The following is a 22964-nucleotide window of genomic DNA, read 5'->3' as shown; positions in this document are numbered from 1 at the left end:
TAGAATTATTGGTTCTTGTGGAAGCCCCTTTTATGATTTATTATAGCATAAACATTTTTGCTTTTTTCATACATATTTTTGTTTGAGTTAATGAGGCTTTAAAAGCAGAGTATTTTGGCACTTGTTGAGATATTTTAAATTCAAATATATTGTCAAGAAGTTAGTAAAAGTGATTTTTCCTCTTCCATCTTTCACCGGTTTTTGTCAAATAATGCTTAGGAAGAGAGTTTTAAAAACAACTCAAAGAAAATATCAAAAGACAAAATAATTAAGCAGTATTTAAAGGTAAGCAATATTTTCAAGCTTTCTCAAAACTCTTCATTAGGATGAGTGAGTGGCTGAAAAGGAAGCTGTGGAAAAAGGTAATAAATAAATAAATCTGTTTATGATGCCTAATCTTTTAAATGTCACTGGAGTGCTTCCCAGGACAGCCTAAATTTTCAGGATGCACTGAGTAAACAAATGTGATTTCTTTTAGATACTTTGTTCATTATCCAGTAAAATAGGTAATAATATCATAAAGTATTTGCTCCCAAAATGGCCGTTTCCCATTTTATTTTTTTCTTATAATACGTTGTGTTTTCTTCTTACTGTTACTGAAGTAGTTGTTAGTTCATTTAATTTTAGCAGTATATAATTTTCTTTTTCTTTAAATGCAAGGGAAATGATGCTGAAGACAAACAAAATGAATGAATTTATTTCTTATTTTATTCATAATCTTATTCACTACTTAGATGTTAAAATTAGACTGCTGTATAGCCATACATAACTTGGAAATAATATCCTTTCTTCTATAATACATCTTACTTCATAAATAACATCATTTTAACAATATAGTTGACTATTTTATTGCAATTTTGATAACAAGAAATTTGTATCATCTTATTTTATAATTCACTTTAAACATGGAAAAACTAATTATATTACCTGCAAATTATGTTGGTCATGACTTAAAAACTGTCTTTTATAATTTATGTCTTGGTTTTAAAAGTATTTCTTAGGTGCATGTAATACGTTATTTGAATTGAAAAATGAAAAAATTTTCTGGAGAAATGAATCCAATTTGGCTGGTTTGACAATGACATCTGATTTTGTTATAAAAAATAATAAAAGAGGGGTTCCCTGGGTGGCTCAGCAGTTTAGCGCCTGCCTTTGGCCCAAGGCATGATCCTGGAGTCTCAGGATCCAGTCCCGAGTCCTACTTCTCCCTCTGCCTCTGTCTCTGCCTCTCTTTCTCTTTCCCTCTCTCTCTCTCTCTGTGTCTCATGGATAAATAAATAAAATCTTTAATAATAATAATAATTAAAAGAATAAAAAATTAATTTTAATATTTTGACAAAAGCCATTTAAACCATTTAAAAGAGATTAATTTTTTTTTTCATTTAGGGAACCTGGGTGGCTCAGTCAGTTAAGTGTCTGACTCTTGGTTTCAGCTCAAGTCATGATCTCATGAGTCATGAGATCAAGCCCCATATAGGATGCCATGCTCTCTGCAGAGTCTGCTTGAAGAATCTCTCCTTCTGCCCTTCCCCTGGTCACTCTCTCTCTAAAATATATAGATAAATTAAAAAAAATTTCATTTGAAAACTATAATAACATGTGTAACGCCATTTTAATTATTATTTTACTGAAATTGTTTGTAAAACTGATAAAATTAAAGTTCTCCACACAAAGGCATAATGTATATGATTACTAGTTATATGATATAACTTATGAAAACTTTTGTAAAAATATAAAAAGCAGATGCATTTCATGACAGACAAATTCTGTTAAATGTCAGACTGGTTTCCTTTCCTTTGATTTCAACAAAATTGATAAGGGGCTAGTTATCAATTGATAGATCATTATTTATATACTATGATAATAGACTGTTATATAAATTCTGACTTATAAATTGAAATGAGTTAAAATTATTGCATGGTATAGATATATTAAAATTCTTTCCATGCCATATACTATCTTATGTGACCCAGGTTTCTCTGTTATTATAAACATTATTATGTAATTCCAAACGTATATAATTACATAATAATTCTAATACCAGATAATCAATGAAGGTGGAAGATAAAAATTGATCTGTATTACTAACCAACTTGCTATTTATGAATTGGTGAACTAGGAGTTCAGAAAAGGCAAATCAGAGTTGATAATACTTGAGTCCAAAGAATGAATAGATGAGGAAAGAATTTAAATATTTGCAGGTAAGGAGAAAAACTGACAAAGGAAAGTAAGTGTTAGACCATGGAGTATGTTAAGAATTAGTAGTAGTAATGTGAAAGCTAGAAATGCACTTTAAAAAAGCAAAAGATATCCAGGCATGAGTTCTCTTTTACAGTCAGCTGAACTCTCTAGACTTTATACTGTTGCCAATGCAAAGATCCCAACGAAACAGAAAAAGGGCAAAGTTGGATATATTTGGATCATGAGAAAGGCTGATACAGTTGACCTTGCCAGGTGGACTTGCACAAAGGAAGACGAATAACTGTGGACAGTAGTTACCTCGTAAAGATTTTTACTTTATTCATTCGGCACCATATGCACCATCCTAACCCTTGTCCATTCCATTTTGAGCCCTCACTGGAACTGCTACAATATACTTCTATTTGGTTTTTCATGTTCTGATCTTTTCCCCCTTTCCTTTTCTTCATTCCTCACCAACACAATTCCACATAGCAGCCAGAGTTGTTGTTGTTACTTAGATTATTCCAGTCCAATGTTAAAAACTTTCAAGAAATTCTCAATTAACTTATATATCTTATGCGCTAATCTTTAGATATATTCTGTAAGTTGAATGATTGTCTAACTCCTCGTATAAAATTTTCTGAGGCTGAAAGGGAGCACTATTGATAATTATACCAAACAACAGTTATAACCTCATTTGGGCATGCTGCAATGTATAGTTACCCACTTTATGATGGTCCATATCTCTGTCTCCTGCCTATCCAGCAAAGCTCATCACATTTCAGTCTCCATCTTTTCTCTCTAGTTTATCAACAATTATCTCTTATTTGTTTGATACAATCATTTGTATCTCTCCAGTACAAATGGTGTTATAATTGTTCTTCCCTTTGTTTCAACATCCTACCCAAAATTTCTGTTGCTTTCCTACTTTTTGCATTTTTATTTTTACATATTGTTTTTACTTTCTGACTTTTGTTTTTGAATTTCATATCGTGTGTCTCTCTCACAAGAATGAGGTTATTTAAAAGAATGTATTTTGTCTGACTTATTTATTACTCTATCCCTAGTGCCTAGAACAGTCTGTCACATTCAAGGAACTGAAATTTGTTCAGTAAACACATGAATAATTTAATACATGAAACATTTCAGAAAACCCTACAGTATAATAGCCAGGATCTCCTGAGATATTGAAACAGCAATTGATATTAGGGATCAAAAATAAGAAATAAATACAAGAAATATTGCAACAATAAAAGAAGGAAGATTTTAGATCAACACACAGTGGATAGCACATTACTTTTATAACAGGTAATATTGGCATTTCTGAAGCAATAATCCTTTGTTTATTATTATCTAGCACATTGCAGGATTTTGGGATATCTGGCTTTGGTCTACTTAAAACCAGTAGTATTTCTTTCTTTGTGACAATGAGATGTGTTCTCATATACTTTACTCCTTAGAGAGATGATGAAGGTTGAAAACCATTGAGTTAAAAAAAGGGGGGGAAGGAGTTTAATGAAATTGAGATTTATGGCATGATGATATAAAAGGAAGTAAAGGGATCCCTGGGTGGCGCAGCGGTTTGGCGCCTTCCTTTGGCCCAGGGCGCGATCCTGGAGACCGGGATCGAATCCCACGTCGGGCTCCCGGTGCATGGAGCCTACTTCTCCCTCTGCCTGTGTCTCTGCCTCTCTCTCTATCTCTCTGTGACTATCATAAATAAAAATAAATAAATAAATAAATAAAAATAAAAGGAAGTAAAAATCTAATAGAGAAGTGACAAATTTTTTATGAGGTTGCAAATAATTAAGGTATAAAGGCACCATTCCTGGGCTCAGTTGGTTGAGCATTTGACTTTTGGTTTCAGCTCAGGTCATGATCTTGGGAATGTGGAATTGAGCTCCATGTGGAGCTCCACACACAGTGTGGAGTCTGCTAGAGATTCTCTTTCTTCTCTCTCTGCCCCCACTCCAGCTAGCACAATATAAATAAATAAATAAATAAATAAATAAATACATAAATACATAAATACATAAATACATAAATACATAAATAAAATTTAAAAAAGAATAATTAAGGTTTTTACATGTGCTTGAAACATGCAAGCATTTTTTGAAGTAGATTTTCCACTGAGATAGAAATACAAATTTGAATATTTCCTGTATTATAACTATGTAAGCAGATTACCTTACCCAGTAAAAACAGAGAGAGAAAAAGGGTAATAGGCTGAGGCCAGAAATCCAAAGGTAAGTAAGTAAATCCTAGGAAGTAAGGCAGAAAGACTCAAAGAAAAGCTAAGAAACAAACTTGGGAGAAACTATATTAATTACTAGGAAAACAAGTTTCTTTTTGTCAATCAGAAGTTACTTCAATATTATTCTGAATAGTTATGAGTTAGGATAAACATAATGGAAACAAGACATTTCTGATCTTTGAACCTTTCCTTTATGAATCTTAATATTGGAAGATGACTTAATAACTTAGTGTCATATAACTGGCTCTGTTAAAGAATGAAATAGATAAAATCATATTTGAATAAATTCAAATTAGCTAATTTCCTAAAAGGAAATTCGATGTGCAATGTATAAAGAATACTAAAAACATAAGCTAATAAGAATGTGATATATGGTCTTCAAAATATTGTTATCTGGAGGTGTTCACTGCAGCATAATACAATTCATGAAATATTGTTTTTATTATTTGAATACTGATCATTTTCTTCCTACATAAATTTCTTGAAATAATTTATTATTATGGGATATTTGTGTTCATACTGTTGAAATGGAAATATAATTCATTGATATTTGCATGTTATTTTTTTAGAGTTATTTATTTATTTTGACAGGGAAAGAGAGAGAGAGAGAGAGCACATAGGGGGAGGAGGGGCAAAGAGAGAGGGAAAGAGAATCTCAAGCCAACTCCTCACTGAGCATGGAGCCTGATGCAGACTATCTCAGAACCCTGAGATCATGACCTGAGCCAAAATCCAGAGTCAGATGCTCAACCAGGTGCTCCAACATGTTATTTTGAACAGCAACAAAAAGAGCCCTCAACATGAATGAATGAATGTAGTATATAGTCATTTCAACTCTCAATCACAATTATAGTATAGATTCCTTATGATTTATATATAAGCTTCATATTAGCAGAGTGTTTAATGATCCACCTTGATTCTGAGTTTTTCAACCCACTAAAGCTTATAGATCAAATGATTTTGACATTGAAACAGTTTTCCTAGAGTAATAAATCAGTTGAATCCATATTGTTTTCAGTATCTCATTTTTTTCAGATATCTTAATTATACACCCATGTATTTATTCATTCAAAAATATTTATTGCTATGTATAATGACCAATATTGACACTAAACCTTGATTACAAAATGACAAATAAAGCAAACATCTCTGCTCTCTTGTGCTTACAAACTAGGGAGTCTATTAGAACCTACAGGAAAGTAAATAGACAATTTTTAATTTTCAATGTGCAGTCTAAGACATATTTCAAATGTATGAGGGCAGCCAGGTTTATGACAGTCATATGCTCATCACAAAGGCCAGGACTCTAGAGGCCTTTCTAATTCCTACACAAACAACATCTCTAAAAAGAGATGACAGAAATTTGGAACCACATTAGATACAAAAAAATTTGTTAAGTTTTCTAATACACAGCTCATCCATCTACAATACAAGCATGATAGTAATCTATACCATACGGTTTTGGTGAAAATTAAGTTAAACTTTACCTGTAATGCAAAGTGCCTAGAATGTATGTGTATATCTGCATGATTTCAATATATTATTGATATTATTATATACATAATGGGCTCTCAGTGAAAGCTAGGAAGGAAAAGCTAAATAGCAGAAAAGAGGTAAAAAGGAGAAAAAAAGAGCACAAAATGTGACACTCTGTTGACTCTGAATGTTTATAAATTCCCAATAGATGGGTGGACAAAACAAATTTAAATGTAATATTTAGTAAGATGCGCTGTTTGAACTACTCCACAAGTCCCCAGAATCTTCACAAATATCTATCAATCTTTAATGTTTTATGATGTACATGAATGAATATATATACAGATTATATATATGTATATGTATATGTGTATATATATATATATATATTGATATACATATATCAATGACACTTGTGGCTAAGAAGGAAACTAGTGCCAAAATTTATCATAAGAATGTTTCTGTATCTCTTCTTCCAGAAATCTGCATAAATTTTGGTCTTGTGAGGACACATTTTATTCTGTACACTATGCAGTTGGATATATTAAACCAATACAGTGTAGATTTTAAGTCCAAATGAGAGTCACAGCTCCATCTCATTTGAATATGTTTATACTATTTATGAAATCAGAAATTCATTTGATGAATATATTTTAATGAAGTTTATCATGTTGATAAATTCCTATCACGATATACATTGAGTAAAAACAAATGAAGTTAATTAAAATAATAAAAGTACCTTAAAAACAGGACTTCAATTTGGATATATATTCAAGTAATAAAAATATCCCACCCAAAAGAGAAAAATATGAGCTATACATGTTTATATTTGTTGAATGTGGAAAATACTTTTTTTTTTAAATTTTTTTCTTTATTATTTATTTATGATAGTCACAGAGAGAGAGAGAGAGAGAGAGAGAGAGAGGCAGAGACACAGGCAGAGGGATAAGCAGGCTCCATGCACCGGGAGCTCGACGTGGGATTCGATCCTGGGTCTCCAGGATCGGGCCCTGGGCCAAAGGCAGGTGCCAAACCGCTGCGCCACCCAGGGATCCCTGGAAAATACTTTGATTTATTAAGATGCTTTATCATCTTTAAAAAAATTACAAGTCCCAAATCATTACAAAATCAATACTTTTCCTTCAAAAATACTCGGGCTTTTTTTTTTTAAATATTTCATTTATTTGAGAGAGAGAGATTGAGAGCATGAGTAGGGGGAGGTACAGAAAGAGAAAGGAAGATGCAATCTACAGGAGACTTTTACTGAACACAGGGCCTGACATGGGGCTCAACCTCAGGGCCCTGACTGAGATCATGACCTGAGCTGAAACCATGAGTTGGAGGCCCGACTAAGTCACCCAGGTGCCCCCAAAATATTCAGTCTTTTGAAAACAGATTAGAAAGATAAAATAGTAGAAATAGTAAAAATGGTACTATTACAAATGAAGCTTTGCCAATATCTGTTCATTCATGTCATGAATATTTTAATTATCTGTTAATCATGTCTGAGACTATTGTATTTGAAGCAAGGTGCTGATGATAAACACACGTAAGATGAGTGACAAGGAACTGTGAAGTAGTTTTATACGAGCAATGATATAGAATTTGGAATGTCAACAAGATGCTTAGGTCAGTTATTTTTAAATTACCAATCAGAAATGTTGATCAAGGATATAGAAGAAAGAATGGAGCTAGATTTAAGAATCTTCATAAACTTAATGGTAATTATAGACTCAGATGTAGGGAATACGGCTTAGAAGAGCTATTTTAGATATTTGGGGTTTTATTGAACAAGCATCTGAATATTTTTTTCATGTATTTAAGAAATTGTCAACTATTATTCAAGCTAAAATTATTGGTTTCTCAGCTTCCAATGTAATTCCCTAGGGCATAGGCTTGTGAACAATGTCTATGAGGTGGAAATTGCTCCTGATTGAATCTCCTCCATTCCCTTTTTATTCTAGGGTAACTTTTTTTTTTTAATTACATTTTTCCCCAAACTGTTACAGTTTTGATATGCACTCTTGGCTTTTGGCAATTAGAACTAAAGAAGAAAAAAGTTGTCTTCCTGCTTTTTTTGACTGTTTTTCTGCTGAGTCAAACAAGACTTCTCCACTTAACATATTCTAGCCATACTTCTAGAAAGAGAAAGTATAGAAAAGAAAATGCATGTTGCTTCCTAGAGGTATTAAACTGTAATGGCAAGCATCACTTCTTCTCATATCTTGTTAGAACTTAGCCACATATTTTCACCAGTTTTCCAGGACAAAGTTGTTTCTGTGCCAAATAAAATCCAGGAGTAGTGTTGTTAACAGAGGAGGTAAATATATATTTTAGGAGCATTTTTCTTGTAAGCCATTAATACCAGGAATATGGAGATTAGAATACCTTCAGTGGTGGTTCTACTAATTGTTGCTGTGAACTTTAGTTTCCATCCCAGGATTGACAGTGTGGCAAACGGTTCTGGTGCTTGGTGAGAATGGCAGAGGTTTATTATCAGTTCTGCATGACAGTCAGGGCATTGTTCCTGGCTGCTTTGCCTCAGGGATTTTATTGCCAACCTGCTCTGTCAACTACACCATATCCTTTTAATGGACTCATCTCTTTAAGCAGCTGGATCCAGCTCTTCTTGTGACTCAGAATTCTGAGTCTCACATGATTATGCAGACAGATGGCAAGAGGCCTGATAACAGAATCCAGAGGAATACAACCTTTTTTTTCCCCTCTGGAAAATTAGGCACTAGGTATAAAAATCCACTCAAACCAATGTTAGTTAATATTTTTAAAAAGGTACTTGTATTATAAAGATAATGTGAGGTACTTCAAATTTTGAAATCTCAGTTGTAGGAATTTTTGAACTCACCTATAAAATTTTTCAGGTACATCCACATAAAGAGCTGTTTCAGTTTGCTGAATGATTTAGATGATCAGTTTCTCATTTCTAAATTTCTTACAGAAAAATCAGATTAGCCCAGTATACATTTCTGGCCAGTAGAGTCAGGTGCTTCTCTTTCTCTCTCTCCCTTCTTCAATCAGTTCTGACACTGAGTTTCAGGTCTGCATGACTCCCTGTCTATAAAAAACACCATCTGCTATGACATGAAACTCAAAAATTTAAGTGACTAAAAAATAAAGCTGTATTTCCCACTTACAACGAGTCTGATATGAATATCATTTGTCAGATGGCTCTCTTTGGTGGTTCTTCTCCAAGTAATAAATTCAAGGTTTCATGCTTTTTCCATTGTATATCTCGAGTAACATAACATCTTTAATTGCCCGTCATGCAGAACAAGACAGAGAGAGTGGGACAAATCCAGGTTAAGAAATGTATCTTCTATGTGCCAAGAGGGAAAATTAAGTCCTTTAACGGACATAGCAGTATTTGTCTCCTTCACATTATCCAATGATTGAACTTATTGAGAGAAGTCAGTTTCTCTGAGAAACATAGAGGAATAACATAGCCTACAAAGAATTTAATATAAATGCTTACAAACAGGAAGTGTTCATGAAATTCAAGGAATACTATTTTCATTTTATAACTAACCAGACACAGAGAAGCTAAGTAATTGTCCCATTATCTCACAGCAGGTTAGCAGAAGAGCCAGATTTTAAAACTGTAGAGTTTATCTCCAGTGTCCACATCCTTTTTTTAAAAAAGATTTTGTATACTTATTTGAGAGAGAGAGAGAGTAAGCACAACCAGGGGGACAGGCAGAGGAAGAGAGAAATGAAGGAGCAGACTCTACTCTGAGCAGGGAACCCAATGCACGTCTTGATCCCAGGCCCCTGGGATCATGACCTGAATTGAAGGCAGATGCTTAACCAACAGAGCCATCCAGGCACCACCTGTGCACACATTCTTAAACAATAGTCTTCATTACCCTCCACTGGGCTTTTATTCTGAAATTTCAAGATTTTTCTTTTGATGCTAATTGTTCTTACGTATTTATAGTTATATTTGAACCAAATCTTCATATCTTAGGAAATAAAAAGGAGGGTATATTCTCATTTCAACTTAGTCTGACAAGTCTAAATGGAAGGAGTAAATTATTTTTAACCACTAGAGAAATTAAAACAAACATGTATAGAAAAAATTACCTACTTAATAGATTCAAATGAAGAATGTAACAAGTAATAGCATAATGATTTTATACATAAATTATACATTTAAAAAAGAACACACCCATACTGATTAACCTTTTAAAATATATATATTAATCAATGAGTTTTGATGAATGGATTTTTAAACTTTCATAAATAACAAAAATTTTTATGAAAGTATCTGTAAGAGAAGTATGTGGCAAACCAAATGATTAGTTTAGCATCAATTTATAGCCACTAGGGTTTTGAACATTATACAGTGAAATGTATCATACAAAATGTAGGAAAAGAGAATATTAACACATTGCTAATGGAAATATAAATTGGTATAGTACTTGGGACCTGGAAAATTATTTCAGACATCTGAAATCACAAGTAAATAAGTGTGACTGATCTTAATTAACTTGTTCAGTTTCCTTCCAAACCATTTCTAAAATGTAGAAGCTCACATTCTTTTCTTTGATATTTGGGATTAAGGTAGTATTTTAAGATCTGTTAGCTGGATGCATTTGTGCAGGCTTTGATTTACAACTAAATTATTCAGAGATAAGAGCATTCAAGAAGGCATTCATTTTGCTGTTATTGATTATAGGGAAATCAGCATGGTTCTGATGTCTGAAATTATAATAGGAGCTTCCTGATTCAGGATACCAGATTGCAGAATTGAGAAGCACAGTTATGTTTTGTCTTGTGAAATCTTATTTCTGGAGACAGACTAGAGAGATTTCAGGCCTCTCAATAATCCCGGAAGGTTATGTATATATATTTTATGTGCACTTGTGCATGTGCGCGTGTGCGCACACACACCCGCCCACACACATTTCCTTCATTAAATTCCCTTATATGAAAACTAGCAAGAGAGATTTCTGTTATGTGTAATCAAGAGTACTGAATGTATAGTAATTGAGAAGATAAACATCTAAGGAATACGTATCTATATCTGTATAGGTTTCCCACCTGTTAGTTTTGCAGGCAGTGAGGATCTAGTTTCAGGAAACACACAGAGTAAGCCATAGCATTCAGTGTCTAATTAGTGGGATCCTTATGTAATGAACTGTAGTCATCTGGAATAAAGTGCTTATTGAAGCAGTAGGAAATAATAGACTAGCATGAGTTGGGGATCATAAAGAATAGAAAGACTGTGACAATCTGCCTCTATTTGCCATGGAAAAAAGAATAGGTTTATATTTTAAAATTTTCATCTTAAGGCATAGACAAAAAAGAAAGAAAGAAAGTACGAAAGAAAAAAGAAACAGTTTCTACCATTTACCTTAGAAAGCTCTTATACCAAAAACAAACAAAAACCCTAAGGGTTGACACAGCTGAAATTACTGAGCGATTGCTAATCTGAGTTGGAGAATTACAACACAGATTTGATGTATATCTTCACAAGTTTGTGTTTGTTTGTTTCAGACTTGGAGATCTGATTAAGAAAGAATAGGGAACCAAAATTTCACTGGTGACATTTGAGAGAATGAGATGTCTTGTTAGCAGAAAAACATTATTCTTGACACTTGTTGAAGAACAATAGGGCAGACTGTATTCAGGAGATATACCACAATGGGGTTTTCCAGTATGAGAGAGAGGTTGAGTTCCATTCCAAATATAATAAGGAAAAGTGAGAATTTATAGCAGAAGGCAGAGTTGGGGTTCATTGATGTTTTTTATTAGAATGCATCATAAGCTTTTTTAATTCCTTAATTACACAAGAGGCTTCTTAGGATTTGGAACAAATCTCAGTTGAATGATTTCAGTATCACAAATGAACACAGAAGAGACTAAAGGGGAGAGTAGGGAAGGGAGCACTTGTGGTGATGTTTCTCTCAACACATTTTGTCATTCAATTCCCTTGCAAGGATAGGTGCTTTCTTTTAAAAATCAGAGATCCACTCCACTGTAGAAGAAATGATTAATGATATTATTTGAACTATTGGATGGTCAGAAACTAAAACAAATAATATTGGAAGGTTCTTCTAAAAATATTTGAGGGAAATATGATAGAGTTTTCAGGATAGATATTGAGTATTGAGTATGAAAGATGCTTTTTCCTACATGTTACTTGTTAGGCAAACTCTTCTGCAATAACAGTTCTTAATCTGGGGGAAAGATAATCTATTTATGAAGTCAGTGAGCTTCTTCCCCAAGTCAACCCAATAGTTCCTCAGTGGCTTCGTGATTAAAGTGTCTAGAGTGGCAGTGACAGATACTGTGTGTGTGGTGTTTTTAAATTTAATTTCATGAAGACTAATAAGGCTACTGTCAATTTTAGCATTGATTGGGCCAGCAATAGAAACCAATGCTTAATCTCCCAGAAAAGCACTATATATTATCAAGGATACCAGTCTAACTGGACCCATTCTAACATGGAAGAGGTAGAAATGTTTTCTTCATAGAACATAACTCAAGATCTGGAAGGGATTTGTTGAGCTAAAGTCAAAGAAATGAAAGGATAGGAGATAATCAAAATTTGACATAATATTGTAGTGTGATTTTAGTTTTTAAAAAGATTAATAAAAATAACTTTAGGAAGCTAAAATGAGCTATTATTTATTCTTATATTCTATCTTGCTACTTTTGTGAAATATTTTGCCTTTTTTTAAGGAGAGATGAGGATTGGAAAATAACAGTACTTATGCCACAGATTATAGAAAATTGAAATTTCTTCAGTACCTTTCAGAATGTGCTAATACTTAATTCTCCTTTTTATTGTTATGAAAAATTTAGTCATAAAATTAGCAATAATCATAACTAAAAATGCAGTTAAGAGACATATTTCCATAATCTACAGGAAAGTCTGTCAATGGTTTTGCACATATTTGTTTAAAAATGTGGACATTACATATCTATCAACATTTTTCAATCTAAAAGTACTCAGAGTCTACTTGGATAAGACAGACAGATAAACAGACTATTCCAAAATAGTGCAATGTTTGTATAATAAAGTCCAGCAAGATTAACTATTTTATTTAAGATTTTAAGTAGTTTTAGATTATTTATCACTGTTCTTTTGCTTTTCTTCTCCAAAAGGTGGTCTTAACTAGTTGCAGCACATCCATTATTTTATATTGTGTAGCACATCCATACAGCACAATATAAAATAAACATCTCAAATGACAAGACAACTAGAGCATTTAAGCCATGATTACAGCAGCCAGCTGGGAACTCAATGGTAAAACACAAGTGAAATCCGTTGATAAAATAATCTCTTATAACCAAGGATAATCACTGTAGGTATAGGACCCTGATAGTAAGTGGAAATAAATACCCTCAATCTGAGAAAGGAAGAAAAATCCCTTCTTATTTAAATACTTCTAAGCCTCTGAGTGTAATGGGGTGATAGCTAATTCCACTGAAACATAATTGGAAATTTTCAAACAAAAAGCAATTAAATATATAGTCTATAAAAATTTTAGGAGTTGATCAGAATCCCCTTGTATTTTATCATTTTTTTTTGTATTTTATGGATTTTTATCCCACACTTAGGTATAATTGATATCATGCAGAGGGGCTTTCTCTTTGCATACATGCATTTCAGTATATATTGGTCCACTTCTATCTGACCATTTTATGTTTATCCTTTGAGTCACCTTTTGTTTCTTTATTATTAAAAAACTCAAAATGAAAAACGATTACAAATAAATCCTAGTGACAAAATAGTTATATGTAATTGAATATCATTATATATATATATATATCTCACTCTGTCTCTCATGAATAAATAAAATCTCTAAAAAACAATTAATTTTGACTTTTTTAAAGAATTAATTCTGCTGTATTTATATTAAATTTTAATTTTTTACATAATTTTCCACATTTATTGAGATATAATTGGCATATAGTATTAAATTAGTTTAAGGGTACAACATAATGACTTGATATACTTATATATTGTGAAATGATTGTTACAATAAACTTGGTAAACATCCATTACCTCACATAGTTACAAAATCTGTTTGTGATGAGAACTATTAAGATTCACTATTGTAGCAATTTCAAAGTACAATATGGTGTGTTAAATATAGTCACCTTACTGTACATCACATTGACAGGATGCATTTAATCAAAAGTTTGTAGCTTTTGAGTACCTTCACATATTTCCTCCACATCCCATCCCTTCCTCTGGAAATCACTAATATGTTCTATTTCTATGAGTTCAGAGTTTTTTTAATTCTTCATATAAGTGAGATCACGCAGTATTTCTCTTCTTTTTTTTGGTTGACTTATTTCATTTAACATAATGCTCTCAGGATCAATTCATATTGTCACAAATGGCATGATTTACTTTTATGACTTCATAATATTCCATTATGAATATTATGGATTATTCTAATTATTCCATCATGAATAATTCCATTATTATAAGTGATATATATTACATAATATTACATATTATATAATACATAATATTATATATTATAAGTGATATATATAAAAGTGTAATATATATGTATATTACATTTTTTTCATCCATTCATCTGTTCATATAATTGAACCATGTCATTAGGGATGTAGATATCTTTTTGAGAGAGTGATCTTATGTCTTTTGGATATATCTCTAGAGATAGTGATTTTGTTTCATTTGGATATTTATCCAGAAGTGGAGTTGCAGAATCACACGGTAGTTCTATTTTTAATTTCTGAGGAACATCCATGCTGTTTTCCACAGTGGTGGCACCAATTCACATTCCCACCAATAGTGCACAAGGGTACCCTATTATCCATATCCTCAATAACACCTGTTATCTTTTGTTTTTGATGATAATCATGCTAACAGTTATGGGGTAGTATCCATTGTGGTTTTTATCTGCATTTCCTTGATAATTAGTGATGTTGAGGACTTTCTCATGTAGTCATTTTATGATGTCTTTGGGAAAGTGTCTATTCAATTCCTCTGCCCATTATTAATTGAAATGTTTGGTATTTTTGCTAATGACCTGTATGAGTTCTATTGAACCTTATCAGATGTGTCATTTACAAACATATTTTCCCATTACATAGGTTGACTTTTCTTTGAACTTTCTTTTGCTGTGAAGAAGCTTCTTTGTTTGATATAGTCCCATCTTTTTGATTTTTGCTTTTGTTGATTTTGCTTTTGGATTCAAATAGAAAAATCATTGACAAAATCGAGGTCTTGAGGATTATCCTCACATTTTCTTCTAGGAGTGTTATATTCACAGATTTTATGTTCAAGTTGGTAAGCTATTTTCTGTTGATTTTTGTAGAAGGTATAAGACAGGGAGTCAGTTTTGTTCTTTTCATGTAGCTGTCCCGTTTTCTCAAGACCATTTATTGAAGAACCTATCTATTCCCCATTGTATATCCTGGGCTTCTTTGTTGTAAATCAATTGACCAAGAATTCATGGGTTTATTTCTGGGCTATCTATTCTTTTTCATTGATCTGTGTGTCTTTTTTTATGTCAATACCAAACTGTTTTGATTCCTTTAGTTTAAATTAAAATTTGGAAGCATGATGCCTCCAGCTTTGTTCTTTCTCAAAATTGCTTTGGCTATTTGGGGTCTTCTGTACTTCTATATAAATTTTGGGATTGTTTGTTGTATTTCCTTGTGAAAAATGCCACTGGAATTTTGATAGAGATTGAAATGAATTTTTATATTGGTTTGTGTAGTAAAGACATTTTAATCATATTAATTATTCTAATTTATGAGTATGAAATATCAATTTATTTAGTCTTCTTCAACTTCTTTCATTAATATCTTATAGATTTAAGTATAGAGGTCTTCCACCTCTTTAGCTATATTTATTCTTTGGTATTTTATTCTTTTTTATGTAATTATGAGTGGGACATTTTTCTTACTTTCTCTCTCTGATAGTTCATTTTTAATGTATAGAAATGCAACTGATTTTTCTTAAATCTTGACTTTGCATCCTGCAACTTTACTGAATTTGTGTATTAGTTCTAACAGTTTTTTGGTGGAGAATTTTGTTTTTTCTATATGTAATATCATGCCATCTGCAAATATTAACAGTTTTACTTCTTCCTTTCCAATCTGAATGTCTTTTATTTATTTTTCTTGCCTAATTGCTCTGGCATGAACTTTCAGTACTATACTGAATAAAAGTGGTAAGAATGAGCATCTTTGTCTTGTTCTTGATTTTAGATAAAGGCTTTCAACCTTTCACCATTAAGTATAATGTTGTGGGCTTGTCATATACTGGCTTTATTATGTTGAGGTATGTTTCCTCTGTAACCCATTTGTTGAGAGCTTTTTGTCATGAACTAATGTTGAAGTTTGTCAAGTGCATATTCTGCATTATTGAGATGATCATATGATGTGTATCTTTCATTTTGTTAATGTTGTGTGTCACATTGATTAATGTGTAGATTTTGAACCATCCTTGCATCTCTGGAATCAATTATATTTGATTATGCTATCTGTTCCTTTTAATGCATTATTGATTTTTGTTTGTTAATATTTTGTTGAGGATTTTTTACATCTATGTTTATCAGGGATGTTGGCCTATAATTTTCTTTCCTTTTAGAGTCCCTGTCTGTTTTTTATCAAGATAATGCTGGACTCCTGAAATGACTTTGGAAGTATTTCCCCCTTCTCTACTTTTGAAGAGTTTTAAAAAGATTGGCATTAATTTTTTAAATATTTTGTGAAATTTACCAGTGAAAGTACATTTGGTCAAAGATTTCTTTGTTGGGAAGTTGTTGATTACTGATTCAATCTTGTTATTAGTAATTACTCTGTTCAAATATTCTATTTCTTCATAATAGAGTCTTGGTAAGTTGAATCTGTCTAGGAATTTGTTTCATCAAGGTTTTCACTTTGCTGGCTAATTATTGTTTACAGTAGTCTTTTGTAATCTTTTGTATTTAGTGGTATTATTGTAAAATATCTTTTTATTTCCAACTTGAGTTTTCTTTATTTCTTGACACATCTAACTAAAGTCTATTTTGTTTATCTTTTAAAATAAAGGCCTCTTACTTCCTTTGATTGCTTTAGTCTCTATTTCATTTATTTCCACTCCTTGTTATATCTTTCCTCATACCAACTTTGGACTTAATTTCTTCTTTTTTTTTTCCTCTCTCATTCTTTTAGATGTAAAGTTATGTTGTTTATTAGAGACCTTTACTGTTTTTTCTTAATGTAGGCATTAATCACTATGAACTTCCCTCTCAAAACTGCTTTTGCTGCATCCAATGAGTTTTAGTAAGTTGTATCTATACTGATTTGTTTCAAGATATTTTCTATTTCTTTAGTTTTAAATTCCTTATTTGATTCAGTGGTTGTTCAGTAGCATATTGCTTAATCTCCATATATTTGTGAATCTTTTATTTTTTCCACCTTATAATTGATTTTTCCCCCATACCATTATTGTGGAAAAGATGCTTGATATGACTTCCTTTTTCTTAATTTAGTCAAAACTTGTTTTTGGTCCATTGCATAATCTGCTTTGGAGAAGGTTTCGTGTTCACTTGGGAATAATGTGTATTCTTTTGCTGTTGGATGGATTATTTTGTAAAGAACTATTAAATCCATCAGCTCTAACATGTACTTTAGGTTCAATGTTTCTTTATTGATTTTCTGCCTAGATATTATTCTTTGTTGAGCAGGGAATTGAATTCCCCTATTATTATTATATTGCTCTTTCTTTCTCCTTTTAGGTCTATTATTATTTGCTTTATATTTAGATAATCCTATAATGAGTGTATTAATATTTACCTATGTTATCTATCTTTCTGGATTGACCCCTTTATCATAATACAATAAGCTTGTTTGTCTCAAACCCTTTATTATACAATGAATATGCAATTGATCCACTGTTTATCAAAGACTGTCATTTCTACATGACACTGCAGTATGATCTTTGTCATAATTTAGGTCATGGTATGCCTATCTTCCATTTCTGCACATTCAGGTGTCTTCCAATTATCTGTCTATTCTTCTGTCAAAAACAATCTTAATTACCATAATTTTGTAATAAATCTTGATACCTGGAAGTCTAAGTCACCACTTTTTTTTTCTTCAAAGTTGACTTTGCTAAGTTGGGCAGTTATATTTCCACATATGTTTTAGAATCAGTTTGTCAATATCTACAACATATTGGATCTAAGATTGTAGGGTTGTATTGAATCTATACAATGATGTGGGGAAATTTTCTGTTAGTACTGATTTCTCCTTCAGTGAATATGATATAGCTTTAATTTTTTAAGATCTCATTTATTTTTTATAAAACTTAACGCCCCCCCCCCCCCCAAAAAAATAACCCAGTTAAAAATAGGCAGAATATGAATAGACATTTTCCCAAAGAAAACATATCTGTGGCTAACAGACATATGAAAAGATGTTCAACATCATTCATCAGGGTAATACATCTCTAATACAAAAATACAGATTCAAAGGGGTACATGCACCCTAATGTTTGTAGCAGTATTATCAACAATAGCCAAATTAGGTAAAGAGCCCAAATGTTCATTGGATGATGAACAGATAAAGAAGATTTGATGTATATATACAGAGAGAAAGAGAAAGAGAGTGGAATATTATTTAGCAGTAAAAAAAGAATGAAATCTTATGATTTGCAAAGACAAAGATGGAGCTAGAGAGTATTATGCAAAGTGAAATAAGTCAGTCAGAGAAAAACAAACACCATATGATTTTACTCATATATGGAATTTAGAAACAAAATAAATGAAAGTAGGGGAAAAAACAGAGAAGCAAACTGAGAAGTAGACTCTTAGATATAGAGAACAAACTGATGGTTACTAGAGGAGAGGTAGGTGGGGGAATAGGTTAAATATGTGATAGGGATTAAGGAGGACACTGTGATGAGCACCAGGTATTGTATGTAAGTGATGAATCTCTAAATTCTACACCTGAAACTAATATTACACTATATGTTAACTAACTGGAATTTAAATAAAACTCAAAGAAGTTAATACAGTAATATTTTTAAAAAATAAGCAAATGATCAAAAACAATCTTATGCATTTTTCCCAATAGGTTTATATATATATATTTTACACATATTTACTTATAAACATTCCTAATACTTGCTACAATGGTGTAATCGAGTGATATAATTTTAAAATTCAATTTTATATTGATTTACCGGTAATATCAATATGGTTCCATTGTGATCTGTAAAATAACCTAAATAGTTTCAAAATTCAAAATTTGTTGTGACTTACTTTATAATACAGTGTATGTTCTACATCTTCTCTTTCTCACAATAACATAATCATTTAAAAACACGTGGGTTAAACTACTTAAATTCCATTTAATAAGATTTGTAGATTTCTTTATTCTTTTTTTTACAAGGCCCCATCTAAATGCTTAGATTTTAGTAAGATTATTTTACACATATAATCTGAGACCATTAGATAGATTATCCCTTGAATCATGGCATAGTATTTCAAGAATAACCATTAAAAAAAAGTTTTATTGGAGATTTTCAGGTACTTGACAATTTTCAAATTATATATATATATGTGTGTGTGTGTTTATAGCTATATATATTAAATATAATCACTATACTTATAGATAGATATAAAAACATATCTTTCTTTATCTATAGCCAATATTTATTGTACTCTTAATAGTTTTTCTCCATTTTTTTCATCAGCAGAGCTTAGAAAAACATACTTTAAATATGTTGTGATGGGATCCCTGAGTGGCGCAGCAGTTTGGCGCCTGCCTTTGGCCCAGGGCGCGATCCTGGAGACCCGGGATCGAATCCCACATCGGGCTCCCGGTGCATGGAGCCTGCTTCTCCCTCTGCCTGTGTCTCTGCCTCTCTCTCTCTCTCTCTGTGACTATCATAGATAAATAAAAAAAATAATAAAATAAAAAAATAAATATGTTGTGAAGTTCACTATCCCACTTGATTTCCACATTGACATTTATCTCCTGCTTGAATTTTTTAGTTGGATTCTTCTCTTATGCACATTCTTTAAATGGATAAACAGTTGTTTTATATTCTGAATTTTTTTGTATTTGCAAATGTAACTTTTTCCAGTGCTATGTTTGTGAATGATATCTTGGTTAAGAAAAGATTTTGGGGCTGTGATCTTATCTCCTAGAAGTTTCCAGATGCTATTCCCCACTCATCTAGTAGATGAAGACACTGACAATATAACTTACAGTTATTTGTTAGTCCTATTCTCTTTCTGTCTGGAAATTTTATAGATTAAGCTCAGGAATTTTATGATGCTAAGCCTTATATTACTTATATTACTATCCTTCCTATCATTCTTGCCTATAATTAAAGTGTAAAATTCTTTAAGTTGAAAGATAAGTTTTCAGATTTTCTTCTTTAAATTATTTTTACTCAAAATATTATTCACATGAACAGAAAAGACAAAATAATTTGATGTCTAGCCATAAATGCAAAACACAACTTTGTCAAATTATCTTGTCAGGTTTACTCCAACTCTTGTTTTTTGTCATTTTAAGTAAAAATAACTTACATATAAAGAAGACTCTTATGTATTCCTCCATGATCTATTTATCTTCCTCTTTCTCCAGAAGGAAGGCCTGTAATGAATTTGGAAATTCTTAAACAATAGAAAGATTGAAAAATGTTTTTCTTGTGATAAAATATTAAATAAATGATATCTACTTCTGCAACCTTTTTTTATACTCAGCATAGTTTTTTTAATTGTATAAGTCTTGATGCATATAGTATTTGTTCATAGGTTTTAATTGTTATATTGTATACTAATATATAAATATATATTGACACATATATCTTTATGTATTTATATACATTTTGTAAGATATTCTGTTATTTGTAAAAGTGTATATATTCACACTCATATATAAATATTCTTAAATTATAAATATATATTTAGTATTCATTTTCACTTTAATGTATATTTAAGATATTTGAAGTATTGCTTTTTTTTATACAAAAGCTTTATCTTCTTGAGATATATTCACATACCTTTCTAGACTGTTTTCTTATTAGTGAAATAGCTAAATATTATATTGCACAAAATATAAAATATGTTCTCTGGCATGTCTGACTTAGTCTTCTGTTAGATATCTTTTTCTATACTAAATCTATAAATATATTTTGCTATATTTTATATAACACTTTAACATTTTATGTTTTGCAATTAAATAACACCTTCATGTTTTTCCATGAAAAACATGTTTTCATGGAAACATGGAAACATGGAAAACATGTTTTTCCATTATTACTCAGAATGCATATTATCAGTGTGAACACCAGAAAAGGATAAATAAGTAATAATTAATGGAAAAGTTTATGTTAACCCAGAATTTATATGTGCATATGATATTAGCTTGGACTCCTCAATTGAAACATCATTTATTAAATTTTTCATTGTTGTCCAAGCCCTATCATTAACAAAGATGATAATGAGGACACTGAGGACAAGGACATAGGTTGTTGGCTAGAGTCATGCAAGCTCTGTCTCAAGGAGCTCCATAAGTGCTAGAGACCCACATACACCTGGAACATTGCCAATAACATTGACTCCAACAGTAAGTGACCTGCTGAAACTAGCCAACTACATAGATATTTCTGTGTCAGAAACTAAGACTAAGGAACTACATTTGCTCCTAAAAACATCTCATTAGACTAAAATTTACATTAAGATGATGAAAAAGGGGGGTGCATCTGAGCAGCTCAGTCAGTTGAGCAGTGAACTCTTGGTTTCAGGACAGTTCAGATTTTGATCTCAGGGTCGTGGGATCAAGTCCTACATTGGGCTCTATGCTCAGCTCAGAGTCTGCATTGAAATCCAAAGCAACTTGAAATTGTCTGCCTCTGCCTCTCCCCAATGCTCTCCTTTTCTCTCTCTTTCTAAAGTAAATAAATAAATTTTAAAAAAAAGATGATGAAAGAGGGCACTGTGCTGAGTTCACAGGTAATCCTGTTGCTCCTGCAAAAAATTTAAAAAATAGTAAAAAATAATAATATATGATTTAATAATTAAAATAAATAAGACTTCTATGGATAAATTTTGGCTAAATTCCATGTGTCCTTGAAACTAACATAAAATTTTTGTATATGTATTAGATTTTCAATATATCTATTAGATAAAGCCTGTTAATTGCAGTCTTTCTAAGGTTTTGCTGATCATTATCTTCCCATTAGTAAAATAGTCAATTATGGAATAGTTTTTTTATAGTGACTTTGATACATAAAAAGTTTACTTGTCTTTTTTTCCCTCTATGTATCTGAGAGTACATAATTACATTCATCTACCAAAGAATTAATTTCTTATATCCTGTTTTTTCTTCATTTTATGATTATGCAGTATCCCTTTTTATCATTAATAATTATTTTTCTCCTTGTGGTCTCTTTTGTCTGATATGACTATTTGTTATGCCTACTTCCTTTATGTGCTTATATCTTGTATATATTTCAGCATTTAGTTTTTAAAATTTTAATTTTCTTGTTTGGAGCTAACAAATGGAGTTCTACTTTTAGCCAGTATGGAGAAACAGACCAGAGTTGTCACCCTTCAGCTTGAAGCAATTAAAAGACCAGACAAAACATAGCAATGGTTTTGAGATATTGGACATTAGCCAATACAAGACAATGATCCCTGCAAGTGGGGAAATAAACAAGTGGAAACCTAGGTTTGCCCCCAGCATACCCTGTGGAGACAGTTTTTTAGCCACAACAGAGGAAAAGGGAACTCTGCTGGAGCATGGCACCTCCCCCAGTTGAGAAACTTTGGGAGAAAGGGAAGAGCATGGAGGCATGAGTTTGCAGGGCAGATAACCACTGCAGAGAACTACACTGAATGAGAGCTTTGAAAATCTTCAAAAGGTCCCCCTGGAGTCATCAACCTCAGTCTTCAGAGCTGGCCCTATTGTGCAGGGTTAAATAACAAAGGTTTTACTACCTTACATACAAGACTAAGTAAGAGGAAATCATGCATCTTACAGATTTGCAATGGAAGCACTATACAGTGCTTTAATAGAACTTATATCTGCCTTTTTA

Source organism: Vulpes vulpes, chromosome 5, assembly GCF_048418805.1.
Source record: "Vulpes vulpes isolate BD-2025 chromosome 5, VulVul3, whole genome shotgun sequence".
Taxonomy (NCBI): Eukaryota; Metazoa; Chordata; class Mammalia; order Carnivora; family Canidae; genus Vulpes; species Vulpes vulpes.
Note: the sequence above shows the minus strand (reverse complement) of the source record.